The sequence below is a fragment of the Lissotriton vulgaris genome, chromosome 7 (assembly GCF_964263255.1).
Source record: "Lissotriton vulgaris chromosome 7, aLisVul1.2, whole genome shotgun sequence".
In the NCBI taxonomy this organism is placed as follows: Eukaryota; Metazoa; Chordata; class Amphibia; order Caudata; family Salamandridae; genus Lissotriton; species Lissotriton vulgaris.
This window is the reverse complement of record NC_141695.1, coordinates 1,270,776,379-1,270,789,498: the sequence shown is the minus strand read 5'-3', so window position 1 is coordinate 1,270,789,498 and position 13,120 is coordinate 1,270,776,379. Positions and strand designations below refer to the sequence as shown.

The window sequence follows — 13,120 nt, the reverse complement described above, 5'->3', positions numbered from 1 at the left end:
TTCCAAGCTCTCAACGGGTTCAGTCCAGTGTCTCGCTCAATATCCCAGGAAAGCTTATCTTCAACCCTATAATTAAAGTCTTTCCCTTGTTCTACAATCCGAAACTGGGGTATTGCGTGATTTTCGGGGCCGTAAATTGTATCAGAGATGGCCAGGTTGCTCCTGGTCCTGGAACAGCACAGCAGCAGGGACATTTGGCGTAACACGTTTTTCAGAAGCCTCAGGGCGATCAGCCTTATCACAAGTTTCAGAAACTGGGGCCAATTTGTCTCCTTGCAGTATCAACAATCCTTCCTCTTGCCCAATTTCAATGGCGTCCGCGAAAGGCACAAACCGCACCCTTTGTTCTCCTTCTTGTGTCAGAACTTCATCTCGGTTCTGCTGATCAGAAGGAAGCGGTAAGGGTAGCTTCTTCACATGTGACACATAATTCCAATTCTTCTTCCCATCCACTTTAACTACAGTCCGAGTAGCCAGGAGGATCTGGTAGGGACGGCTCCACCTGGGTTCCAGACTCGGTTTCCTCTGATAATTGCGCACAAGGACCCACTGTCCTGGTTCCAAGCGATGACCGGGACCCTCCGGCAGTGGCTGCAATACTGCTGACACCTGTTGATGAATAGAACGCAGGTCTTTAGTTAAAGCGTACAGATAATCTGTCATCATAGGGTAATCAAGATCACGTAAAGATTTGGGTCTTGGAACACCCCACACATTGGCTGGTCGACCAAAAACAACCTCATAAGGTGACAGCCCAGCCCGAGAATGAGGGGTTACTCGTATTGACATTAATGCTAGGGGCAACGCATCAGGCAAACTCAAACCCGTACTCTCCTGTATCTTTGCCATTTTCAATTTCAATATGCCATTATATTTCTCAAGTAATCCTGCAGATTGTGGGTGTCGTGCTGCATGAAATTTTTGTTTTATGTGCAATCCTGTACAAACATATTTAACAAGTTCGGCATTAAAATGTACCCCATTGTCTGTCCATATAATTTGGGGCAAACTGTAGTGTAGCTACTATATTCCCAATAGGCTCTGCGCATTGGAATAACATAAACAATAGTTTAGACGTAGGACTGAGGTCGACTAGGTCTCTATTGAATATGTTAAACTTAATTGTGTGTACCAGCTAGCTCAGAGGTCACTAGAAACTTTCTCGAATAACCAAGAATGCGTTAACTTTCCTGGATAGACAAGAAGGGACTAGCTTCCGATAACCATATCACATGACAACTTTGTTCCCCCTGCAATAAGGAATATCTCCAGAGTCGCGGAAACAATAGATAGCTATTTTACTCAGTCAATCGTGCATGCTTCGTTTCCCCAGAAATGCAGAGAGACGGGCGTTTTCAATAAAAGGGTTATTTATTGAGCAGTCTTCTTTCTCATGCAAGAGAAATGAACTGCCACAATTGCAATACTTGTCATAAAGTAAAGTGCATACAGTAAAAGGAGTATTATGAAATAATACTGTAAAAGGATTTATATGGTTTCTAAGCCATAAGATACTTAAAATGGATAAAATACATACAATGATAAAATAATGACTAAACGTACTCAACTGGTGTTTCTAAGATACGCCTACCCCGGTGTACCTAACCTAAGCCTAGTACGTGGGAAGGAGTAGATGAGTTATAGTTTTTTGCCAAGAATCTGAATCAAGAGTTCTCTATGGGTCTAATCAGCTCCGTACCTTGGGTCTAGAATGAAGGAGGTCTTGTAGCTCTCTCTCAGGACTCGATCTCCCAGAAACCCGCAAGGGTGACCGGAAAACACTGGAGCTGGATTTCTCGGCAGGAGAAAAGACAGCGTCTCTCTCAGTGCGTCAGCAGGGAGGGTCGGCTTCCTTCGGCACTCGCATCAGCAGGGTGTCGGGTAAGTAGATAGCCGATCTGATCCAAACCACCGTGTGTTGCTTAAGGCAGATGCTGGTATATTTATACCTGGAAGGTGCCGAGTTTGACGTAAGGTTGGACATAAGACGTCACTAAGAACTGGCAGTTCTTTCAGGACTCTCATGAGTTCTAGGACAAATCAAAACAAGCAGGGGGAATTCCCGGGCTGCTGGAGGCTTGGTTTGTTTAAGAACGCGTTGTACTTTCTAGGAGTCTATGGGAGTAGCCTTGCCGCATTTGGACTGCATTGGCTATGACTTAATATGGATATGATTCTTATGCCTTTATAAGGATATGATTTGTTATAACCACATAAGGGCATGAATCGGGAATATCTCATTAGGGTCCTAGATACATTCACAACACCCACTCCACGTATAATGTCCATCATTACTAAAGACTAAGCAATACTAAACATATAACGATGCATGTGTTTTTCAGCCCACCCCAAAATACATAGTTAGCATTTGAAATGGTATATACACGAAAAATGAGTATAATACTGTACGCTTTTAGTAAGTAGTGGTGTCATTCAGAAAATGCATATTTTGTACATTTAGAATGTTGACTGAATGAATCACGAAATTTACATTTATGAAATGGCTCTTAGTACAGAAGAGAAGGTCGAGACCATTTCATCACATATTTATACAAGACTGTACATGTGCTAGAGGCTAAGTCAAAATATTGTCTCTAGATATTTTAAAAATAGAAATCTTGTCCTCTAAGAATAGTTCTACTTTAAGCAGAGTATCATGTGCCAAAAAAAGGGTAAATATTTTGGGAACTGGAGAAAAAATAATTTCGCTTTCGGGAAGAAAAATAGTTCCAATGTTTTTTAGAAGTTCTGTTTATCAAAACTGAAGGCCGAATTCGAAGTTCAGGGAACGCTGTGTGCTCGCTATTTCAAAAATTCTTGTTGTTGTTAGGAGAGAACATTAACTCAGATAGGCTGGTAAAAAATTCGTCTACAACAGTAGGTGAAAGTTGGACCAAATCCGAAAAAGTGGAAATAGTGCGTATGTGCGATGCATTGCCATCATCGGTGTTTAGATCAGCAATGGTCACGAAAGGTTGTACCTGTGTGCCGCTTTTATCTCGTACCTCACCGCCACCTAATCGTAATGGTGAGGTCTCAACGAATGCCGCCATCAGAATGGGTAGGTGCTGGGGACAACACGTTGCATGAGCCATTACCGAACCAAGCAAAGTATCGACATCCATAGGTACTGCTGATGGGAGTGTGAGACAGACGATTAACACGCATTCTTCTCCGCAAAGCAAGCAGCGTAGAACAGGTAGGATGCAATCTTGCCAGATTGGTCTGAATGAAAGAAACCAGGTAGTATTCAGATCTCTTAGCCGAGCCAAGCCGAGAACTTTAGTGATCCGATCTAACTATTGTATTGCTAGGATCATGTCTTCCATTGTAGCCTGAGTTTTGTCTGTGACTTGACTTGCCATATCGGAGCAGAAGGAACAAAAATAAGATTCCTGCTACGAGTCCCAAGATGAGAGGCAGGCCGCCGAACACAGAATGCACAAAATTCGGGAAGATGCCAAGAACTGCTTCGAAGGGTGCTACTAGTCCCGAAAAAATTGTCTTAAATACATGTGCGATGCCACTGGTATCTGACATGTTTAAGATTTGACTTAACATTTCTACAAAATGTACGGGGCAATTTGTTGATAATAATGCATGTATCTCTGCTGCTGTCCTTGCAACTTGCAGATCATACGTTTCTCTAGACGAGGTTAAAGGCACAGTTTTTTGTAAAAGAATAGACTTCATTCTGCTTAAAGTATCAATTTGAATAGAAGAGATATTCAAAGAAGGCCATATTGCCGCCTCCATGTCTGGTTTGCTGTTTGGATACAATATTTGCATACAACAAGTGACCATGGAAGTAACGCTCACGAGATAGGCTTTTCCTGGCACCATGCCACAACAGCTGTGGTCACTTATTAGAACGTAGCTGCCGTTGGAAAGCTGTCTGAAAAAGGCTCTATCTGTGTATCAGGGGTGCCGTGCAGGTGACATGAAAGGTTATTTGAAGAACCTTCGCAGGCTCCATGCAAGTTAATTCCTTGACACAGAAGTGTACCGCTTAGTGATTTTTTACAGTTGTTACCACTAAGAAATACCTCTTTCTTGCCCCCACTCCAACATCTATGTGTATAAGGCAAATTCCAGGTTGACTTGATGTATCCTTTTCCCAACCTTTCATACAGGCCTGCTGGTATATACTTTTGGCAGTATTGAAACTGAAATGTTGTTATCGGGATTGTAATGGTGCCATGTATTATCCATTCAATGACCGGTTGTTCTGACATTGTCAATGGTAATTTTTCAAGTTTTTCAATGCTCAGTACCGTATAGTCTGCCCCTCTTTGTGCCAAAGAGATTTGTCTATCAGTAAGGTTATAGATAGAAAATAAAGACGTTGTGTTGATTAGACGCCATGGCACGTTCCCTGAACGCAAATTTTGTAACGTCCAGCCTAACTGTACAATAGAACGTAATTGGGACTGGCCATGTTGTAACATTAGTATATTCTGTTCTATTATATCAATAGCAGATGATACAATGCTGTCCCGTGAATAAATTCTGGAGGACAGAGTTGTTAACCCATTGTACACTACAGAAAGTGATTTTTCCAAATTAATACGATCAATTTCTCGTATTTTTTCTGCAGTTTCAATTTGTGTTATTTTCCAAGCTTCATTGTAAGCTGTGTATATACCGGCGTATATGAAACATTTTTGACTCTGTTTGCGAGGTCCCAGTAAGAAATCTCGCAAGTCAGCACCTTCTTTAAGTAAAGTTAAGTGTTGTTTAATTTCGGGTAGTGTGGATTTCTGTAGCCATTCGAGGCATAGTTTTCCTACACTGTATGTTGTAATTATCCCTGGATGTTGTCTCTGGGAATATCTTGGGTCTGGCCTATTCTGTTTAAACCCCTGTATTTTGTTCAGGAATCTATCGTGACAGTTATTAGTGTCTGTGGGCCAGGTCAACCATTTTCTCCAATCAGGATTTGTTCTGTTTTGTTTTAAATGTAGGACACGTCGAACCCCTCATCTGTAGTGTTATTTCTATCATGCATAGGCTTTGGTATAGACGGGTTGTTTAAATCTTTTATCTTGGCTAGGCCAAGACAGGTTGTTTGTTGAATGGTATCATTCAGGAACATTATTTGTTCTGGGATCATGCAGGCTCTGAATAATGATTCTAAACCTAGTACCTGCCATTCTTTTGTACCCCAGACAGTTTTTGTCTCAATGTTGTTTTTCCAAAATGCAAAACCAAATGTAGATATTTTTTCATAAAACTTTTCAGAATAAATCAGTTTAGTATTCGTCAACATGTTTTTCATTCCTGTCTTATTCATAATTTTAAAATAAAACGTTTCTGGATCAGTGACATTAAACCCTGAGAAGTATGGGAATTTCTCATAAAATGTTTTAGAACTGCCTTTTGGCCGAGATGTACAATGTTCCCACTGATTATAACTGAACACATTTCTAGGATTAGCAGATGTATGCAAATAATGATGCCCAAAATGATTGAAGCAATACATTTCTTCATAATTCGATGAACCCTGTAAATAATCATGTTCTGTAAATTCTGCTAACATTTCTAAACCTGACATCATATTATTAATATTTTCAAAGTCCCAATCATCAGAGAAAGTACTAGGTGATACAAAGTCACTTAAAGAAATCTTGAACTGGTGTGGATATTTCAAGAGTTCAACAGGGCCATAGATTTAGTAATCAGTATTGTCCCATGCTACACCACCAGGTATAGGAATGGCTGTGATGTTCACTGATGATAGTTCTCTTTTTTCAACGTGAGAGGATCTGTGAGGTTTTAGAACCAAGTTGATGTTCTGACTTGCTGTGTCCATTGTACTGTATTTTCCATCAATCATTCTTCCCAAGCTTAAAACTAAGATGAGCCAGAGCAGGAGGAAAAGTACACCTAACACAATCCACAGTTCAATCCAGGGTGAAATCAGATATGTTTCTCCAAGTTGATGAAAGAGTTCTGTCATTTTGTCTTTGAAAGGTTTGTTTGCTGGCTTGTCTCCATGTTCACGTGGATCATCAGAAAAGTCATCAAAGTTGATAAAGTTGCCAGATGCAGTTCTGTCAATTGTTTAGATGGCATCAGGATTGTTATTAATCTTTGTAGTTCCTTCTTCCTTTTTCATATTAGCGTAGTCTGAGGCTACATCATTGGAGACAGGTGTTTCTTGACAAACTGTTGCAATTTGGGTTTCAAGAGGCACAAGTTCCATGGCTTTGTTGCATAGTCCTTTTTTTATTCACTGCAGGTTTATCAAATGTGATTAATCTCTCAGTTTGAACCTCTTGGATTGTAGCAAGGTTTGGTCTTCTGCTACTTCTTGGGAGTCCACTTGGCCTACTACTTATTATTGGCCACATGTTTGTGGTTTTACCAGGTCGATTGATACAGCTCGGTTCTCCTTTTTACCAGCAAGGGGCAGTAGTACTACTGATCATGTTCCGCTGATAGCTAAGACAGGTACTGCTTTTCTGTAAGAAGGCCCAAACTCCTTCTTCACCGCGATCTTTTCTCTGACCAGATCCCCAATCTTTGGAATGCAGACAGGTCTTGCTGGGACAGGTGGCTTCTCTTCAGTGGCTGTTGGCTTTAGCTTTGTGTTACTTAGACTTCTTCTTGTTTCATTTAAGTCCTATAAAACAGCCAAATGATCTTTGATATAAAAAGCTTTTTGTTTCACCACTGAAATCTGACAATCGAGGTCTTCGATAATCATTCTTGTACCAAACAAAAGTTCATACGGAGTGATTCCACCCAGAGACTTTCTAGGCAGATTGTTAAGACTACGTTGGACACTTATTAGATGTTTGACCCACCCATCACCCGAACCTAATACCTTCGCTGTTATAGATTGCTTTATGTCACAGTTTTTTCTCTCCATTACCGCATTTCCCCCAAGATGGAATGGACTAGAGTACCGCAATGCAATGGCCATGCTGGCCATGGCCTCCTTGTAAGCTCGAGAGCTAAACGCAGGACCCTGGTCAGAATGTAGTATGCCAATTGCGTATGTGCCGATAAAGAATCGCAAATCTTTTATAACAGTTCTGGCGTCAGCCGAGCACTGTGGCCACATCCAAATTAATCTTGTCTTAATGTTTATGGAATTGCATTTGTCTGGTCGGACGCCTGCGTGTAGATAGTCTAATGCTGTCTAATAGAGGTGTCTGGGCTGGTCTTACTGTGTCAGTGTCAGATATCTGTTCCGGTTCATAACTGGGATCTCTATTGCAGTCCTGACAATCCATTGCAAAGTTATAAACTTGCACGCTCATTCCCGGCCACCAGTATCTTGATTGCAATTCTATTAGAGATTTCAATAACTCTTGGTGCCTCAGACCCATTCCCATGTGTGCTTCTTGAATCAAGAAGACTCTCCGGTTCGTGTTTGGAATTACTCTATCCCCCGCTCCAGGGATTTGAGCAAAAGGAACGGAGTTCGCATCAATTATGTATGTATTTCTGAGTGGATAGTTTAGAGGTAACGCAGCATAATTGCCTTCCATTGAGGCTCTTACTGCTAGTAGCGTTTCTCCATCTATTTGTTTTTTAGAACGCTTTTTTGTAGCTAAGGAAGCCGGTTGACCAGCTGCCGCTGTGGCCATCACGTCGAAGACTCTGCGTATGTATCACGTGAGTCTTTTGTAGTTCTTTCTGTAAAAGAACTACTTGTTCCCATAGCTTTTTATGCTTTATTGTGCAACCTCTTTCATCTTTGTAACCATTTTTATTCCAGGTCTGCATGGAATTATTATAAGATTCGACGCAGTAATGCGAATCGCACACTATTAGTGTGGGGAATTCGCGATCTGCATTTTCAAGCGCCATCTTCAAAATTCGTACTTCAGCTCGCTGAGCTGTACATTTTCCGATTGATTCAGTTTTAGTGACCATTGGTCTGAATTTACCTAAGCGCCAGCGACCTTTAACAATCGCACACGCTGAATTGTAAACCTTTTTATCCACAACGTAGTGTTGTGCAAATCTATCTGCATAGATTACAAAGGTGTACTGTTCCAGAGGTAGAATTTCGATCGACAGAGGACATTCTTGTTCGTATACTAAATGTTCTAGCTTTTTCATTCTGGCATCAAATGCGTGTATCACGTCAGTTGTATCAAGAGAATTAACCCATTGTATCCAATTTGGATCTAATGCCTTAGCATTTGGAATGCTTGGTCTTGTTACTGCTTCAAGGGCTGATATTGCTGTTACAACAGATATCCTCTTCCCATGAGCTAGGGCTTTTTCTTTTGCTATAGCCGTTTGAACCGCAGTTAGAATTTTTTCAGTAGAACTGAATTTCATTTCAGCTTGTGTGTACAAGTGTGATTTGTAAGCTATTGGTATTTTTTTACTCCCTCATTAGAGGTCAGGTATGTAAATCCGCATCTTCCTGGGATGACTCGGATTACAAGGTTGCGTTCGTTTGCGCGTGTTTGCAGTTTTGTTTTAGTTAACATGTCTGTTTGTAATGATCGTAAAATTTCTGTGTGTTTCTGAGTCCAATTAATTGGTTTGAAATCAGGTTTTATTAATTCGTAGAGTGGTTTAACCCTCTCTGCATAATTTAGAATGTAAGTTCTTCCGAAGTTCAGGAAACCTAGAATTGATTGTAAGTTTTTCAGCGTTTTTGAGGCTTCGAGTACTGCACACTTCTCTAAAAAGTTGTCTGCTAGGCTTTTGCCTTCACTTGATAATTCATATCCTAAAAATAGGACAGTCTGGTGGGCAATTCGTGACTTTTTAAAGTTAAATTTGTACCCTTCAGATGCGAACCCAAGTATGATGGTGTTCACTCTTTTCAAGTGTGTCTCCAGGTCATTGTCTGTAAGATAAATGTCATCGACATAGAATAATGCCTCATCATCATATATTTGTATTAACTCTGTTACCCTGGCTGAAAATAATCATGGGCTGTTCTTGAATTCCTGTGGGAGATGACAAAATTGCTTTTTGGCCCCCATGCTGGAGAAAGCGGTCAAATACCTGCTTTCTGGTGCAATGTTTTGACAGAAAAAACATTTGAAATATCTAATGTCGTTTTACATTTTTTGCGCACGATATTATTCATTAGTGCTGCACTGTGTGAGTTTTGTACTGCAAATGTTTTGCAACAAGAGTTTAGGTGTCTGTAGTCCAAAACTAGACGATATGAATCGTCTGGCTTGCCGACAGGAAACAAGGGATTGTTCATTTGTGAGGTGCATGTTTCAATCACCCCCTGGTACTCAAGTTGATCTAAGATCTCCCTGACTTGTTTTTTAGCTTCTTGCTTAACAGGATACTGCCTCTGTGCAGTAGGTTGATTTTTTAACTGGATTTTATGGTGAGGAGAATCCTCATCCCATCCTACATGATTTATATATAATGCAGGAGCTTTGGCCACTGCCCATTTTCTTGCATATGTGTATTTTTTATGAATTGGAATGTGATTTGAGAAGGCAGGCATAATCATTTTTTTGCCATGTGGGCACTCCCTGACAAACTCTGGTGGCCAGTCTTTTTCTGCTAGAAGGATATCATAACATTTAGAAAGTTTTCCCCAGAAGAGACCTCTTATTTTCCTAGTTTTGTCCCCCTCTATATGTAATGTTATTTCATATAGTTTATGGGGCACGCTAACTCTGGTGTCTGCAGTTTCCACTTGAATGTATTCATTCGTGTCCACTGTCTCCAGAAGATTCATCAGGATCTTGCGAGCTATGGTCACTTTTTCAACTTACAACAAGTCAAAATACATACCATACTTAAAGTGTATGAATTTTGATTGATAAAGAGTACTCCGGTCATGACCTTACAATTCCATACGGCATGTCTCATACGCGAACAGAGCCCGTCGACTCCTGTTCGGGGAATCGATCACCCTTGTTTCCAGACCACCAAAAGAATTCACAAAAGAGACAGTCCAGAGACTGCCCTGGGATCATCAGACAGACGAACCATGGACCCTCTTACAGACTATCCCCCAGTCCTGTGCTGGTTGGGCCAGGCGTTATGGGCGCCACCCCAGACCCTGCGCTTACCCAGTTGCTCCTGGGGGCTTTTCCGAAGAGGATCCGGCCAAGTGAGCACCCACCGTGCAACACTAAGGCGTCCGACGTTGTCCCAATTAATCACCAAACAAGTCTGTGGGACATCTGCCTGTGCAGTCACACCTCTGCCACGTCAGACCCCCAGATTCCCTTGTGGTTCACTAACCACTACTTCATACGCAGTTAACTGTTCTTCTGAGCCACTTCTCAAAAGTGCTCATTCCATACAATATAATTCACTCACCTGGTGCACTCAGGTCTGATTAAGCGTTCTCCACCGCCAACTTCTTTTATAGACCAACACGGTCAGCTGTTCCCCGGTTAAGCCCGAAGAACTCCGGCAAAGGGTTATTTAGCAGCTGGGAAGGTCACTGGGTCGAAGAGCGGAATTTTCCTTTTCTACCACAAACTGGTTTCTCAATTAGGATCCTTTTTCAGTCCGCCCCCTCGGCCAGAACCCCTAACAGTCCCTCTTCTTCTGGTTACAGGAGGGAACAACCCTATCGCGGAGTCCCGGCGGAGTCGCCAACTGAAGTACTACACAAAATATACCATAGAGCTATACTTACCAATAGCCCATATACCTTATTACCATACATAAATCAGTCGGCAATGGAAAAGGTTCAATCATTTATTTTGCAAAGTGCCCTATATAGAGGAGCCTCCCTCTTGCCAGAGCTCTCAAAGGTGTGCAGAGGAGACTGCTGGATCACATTCAAAACAGTGCATATATACTTTCGGCATACCCCATTGAAACCCCGTACATGGAAAAGTACCAGTAACTGAGAAACCAACAGGAAGACCCATATAAGGCACAATAGATTGCTTCGAAACTTAGCTCAAGCTATTCCGGGGGTAGGTCAGTAAAGGTGCCTCCCTTCGGTTCTGGTGCAAGGGAGTACAGGCATTGGCGCCTGCAAGAATGTGCTCATCAGGGGAAGTAAAACAGATGTGACCTTGAGTTTCCTAAGTTAGAATCAATGCTCTGTTCATAGCCCGGGCCACCCTTTCAGACTCTCCACTCGACAGCATGTCACGTGTCTTCCTTACTAACGAAAGAGGCCCCAAAGAAACGAAACCAGGAGGCCATTGGTTTGGTTCAGGCCTAAGTATTTGGTTATACATGGGTCGAGGGTATTTACAAGAGGTTTCTGTTAGGGTAGTGAATATATATTGGATACATTATGGCAACATTATATAGTATCGATTTTATATTTCTTCAGTGATTCAGACTCAGAAAGTTTGTCTGACAGAAAGTGAATGACACCCATGTGACATACTGTATTACAACATGGTGGACCTCCTGAACTTCCTATGCTTGGACATCATACAGTTTAAATGGTAAGTTATCACATATGATGTGTCAATTGAACACTGAACACATTATTTTGCGTCGGCCCGGCAAAGAGACAATTCCCTGTCTCGGCCCCTTTGGTGTGGTGGAATCATTTCTATCCCAAAGAAATTGAATTGTTTGTACTGTTCCTGGTCTTTACACGTCATGGCATGTATGGTCATCGGGTACCTAGGATCCCCTTGCTTCAGTGCTCTGGTATGCTCACTGATACGATCTTTGAGACACCGTATGGTACTACCAACATACTGTTTCTTGCACTTACATGTAAGAACATAAATAACAAATTTGGTGAAACAGTTTATGTTCTGCTTAATGTGGTATTTTTTCCCATCGGGACCATGAAACTGAGTGGTGTTATGTAATGCCCATTTAGAGATACCACAGGTTCCACATTTATGGAATCCCAAAGTGCGTTTAATTAGCTAATTGGTATCATTAATTATCATGGGGATTGTCGGGCTGAGGATGCTTCTCAAAGAGGTACCCCTCCTGTAGGCGACCAATGGTCTATTTGAGGTAAATTCGTCCAATGATTTATCCGCCCTCAGAATCTTCCAATGTTTCTGCATCACCCTGGTCAGTGTGTCTGTTTTTTGGTTGTAATTAGTGACCAGTCTCACGGGCTGACTGGTTGTGGCTCTAGACTCTTTTGCTCTGAGTGTGTCTGTGCGTGTCACCAGTTTTATACGTTTTTCAGCTGTCTCTAGCATGTTTCGTTAATAGCCCCTGGCTACAAACCTCTTTTTCATGACCTCTAGATTAGCCTGAAAATCAGGGTCAGTGCTGCAATTGCGCCTTGCCCTTGTGAATTCTCCATATGGGATGGCCTTAATTTGATGGTCAGGATGTGCACTGGTAGCATGAAGTAACGAATTACACGATGTGGGTTTACGGTGTAACCTGCTCTGTATTGCGCCATTCTGTACAAAAAGCTCCAAATCTAAGAAAACAAGATAGGTTTTACTCCAGTGATGTGTCAGTTGCACACCTACGGTATTGGTGTTAAGCAATGTAAAGAAATTCTGCAGTGCTTGTTCTGATCCTGACCATAAGAGAAGACAGTCGTCTATGTAGCGCCCCCAGTATATGATGTGTTCACTGAATCTGCGACCTTTCTCACTCCAAATCCACTTAGCTTCGAAGTACCCCATAAAGAGGTTAGCGAACGAGGGTGAAAACTTCGAGCCCATCGCCACTCCTCTCACTTGCTTGTACCATTTTCCCTCAAAGGTGAAACAGTTATTGCTGAGTATCAGCTCAATCATAGTCAAAAGCATCCTACTATGTTTCCATTGTGTCGCAGGTTTTTTACAAAAATGCCATTCTATGGCTGTCATGCCTATGCTGGGATCAATATTTGTGTACAACGAGACTACATCTAGTGAGGCCAGTATGATGTCATTCTCCCAGGTGACGTCTTCCAGTAGATCTAGAATATGTTTGGTGTCCCTAATGTATGCAGGAAGATTTTGGACCAGGGGTTGTAAAAACTTATCTACATATTCTGCGATATGCTCCGAAGGACCACCAATGCTTGAGATGATGGGCCTACCCGGTGGAAATGGTAAATTCTTGTGGACTTTAGGCAGCGTGTACAGTACCGGGTACCTGGGTTTATCTACTTTGAGATACAAATATTCGTCCATGCTTAGCAGACCCTCCTCATGCCCTGTTTTGAGGTTTTTGTTGAAAAGTAGAGTGAGTGTGTTAATGGGGTTGGTTCTTAGTGTCTCAT

At 41.8% G+C, this 13,120-nt stretch overlaps 1 protein-coding gene across 1 annotated transcript in view; it reads right to left on the bottom strand.

Annotated features, from left to right (window-relative positions):
* LOC147703391 (uncharacterized) overlaps positions 1-13,120 on the bottom strand; it is a 9,287,842-nt gene that overhangs the window by 7,192,412 nt on the left and 2,082,310 nt on the right. The window lies entirely within an intron of this gene.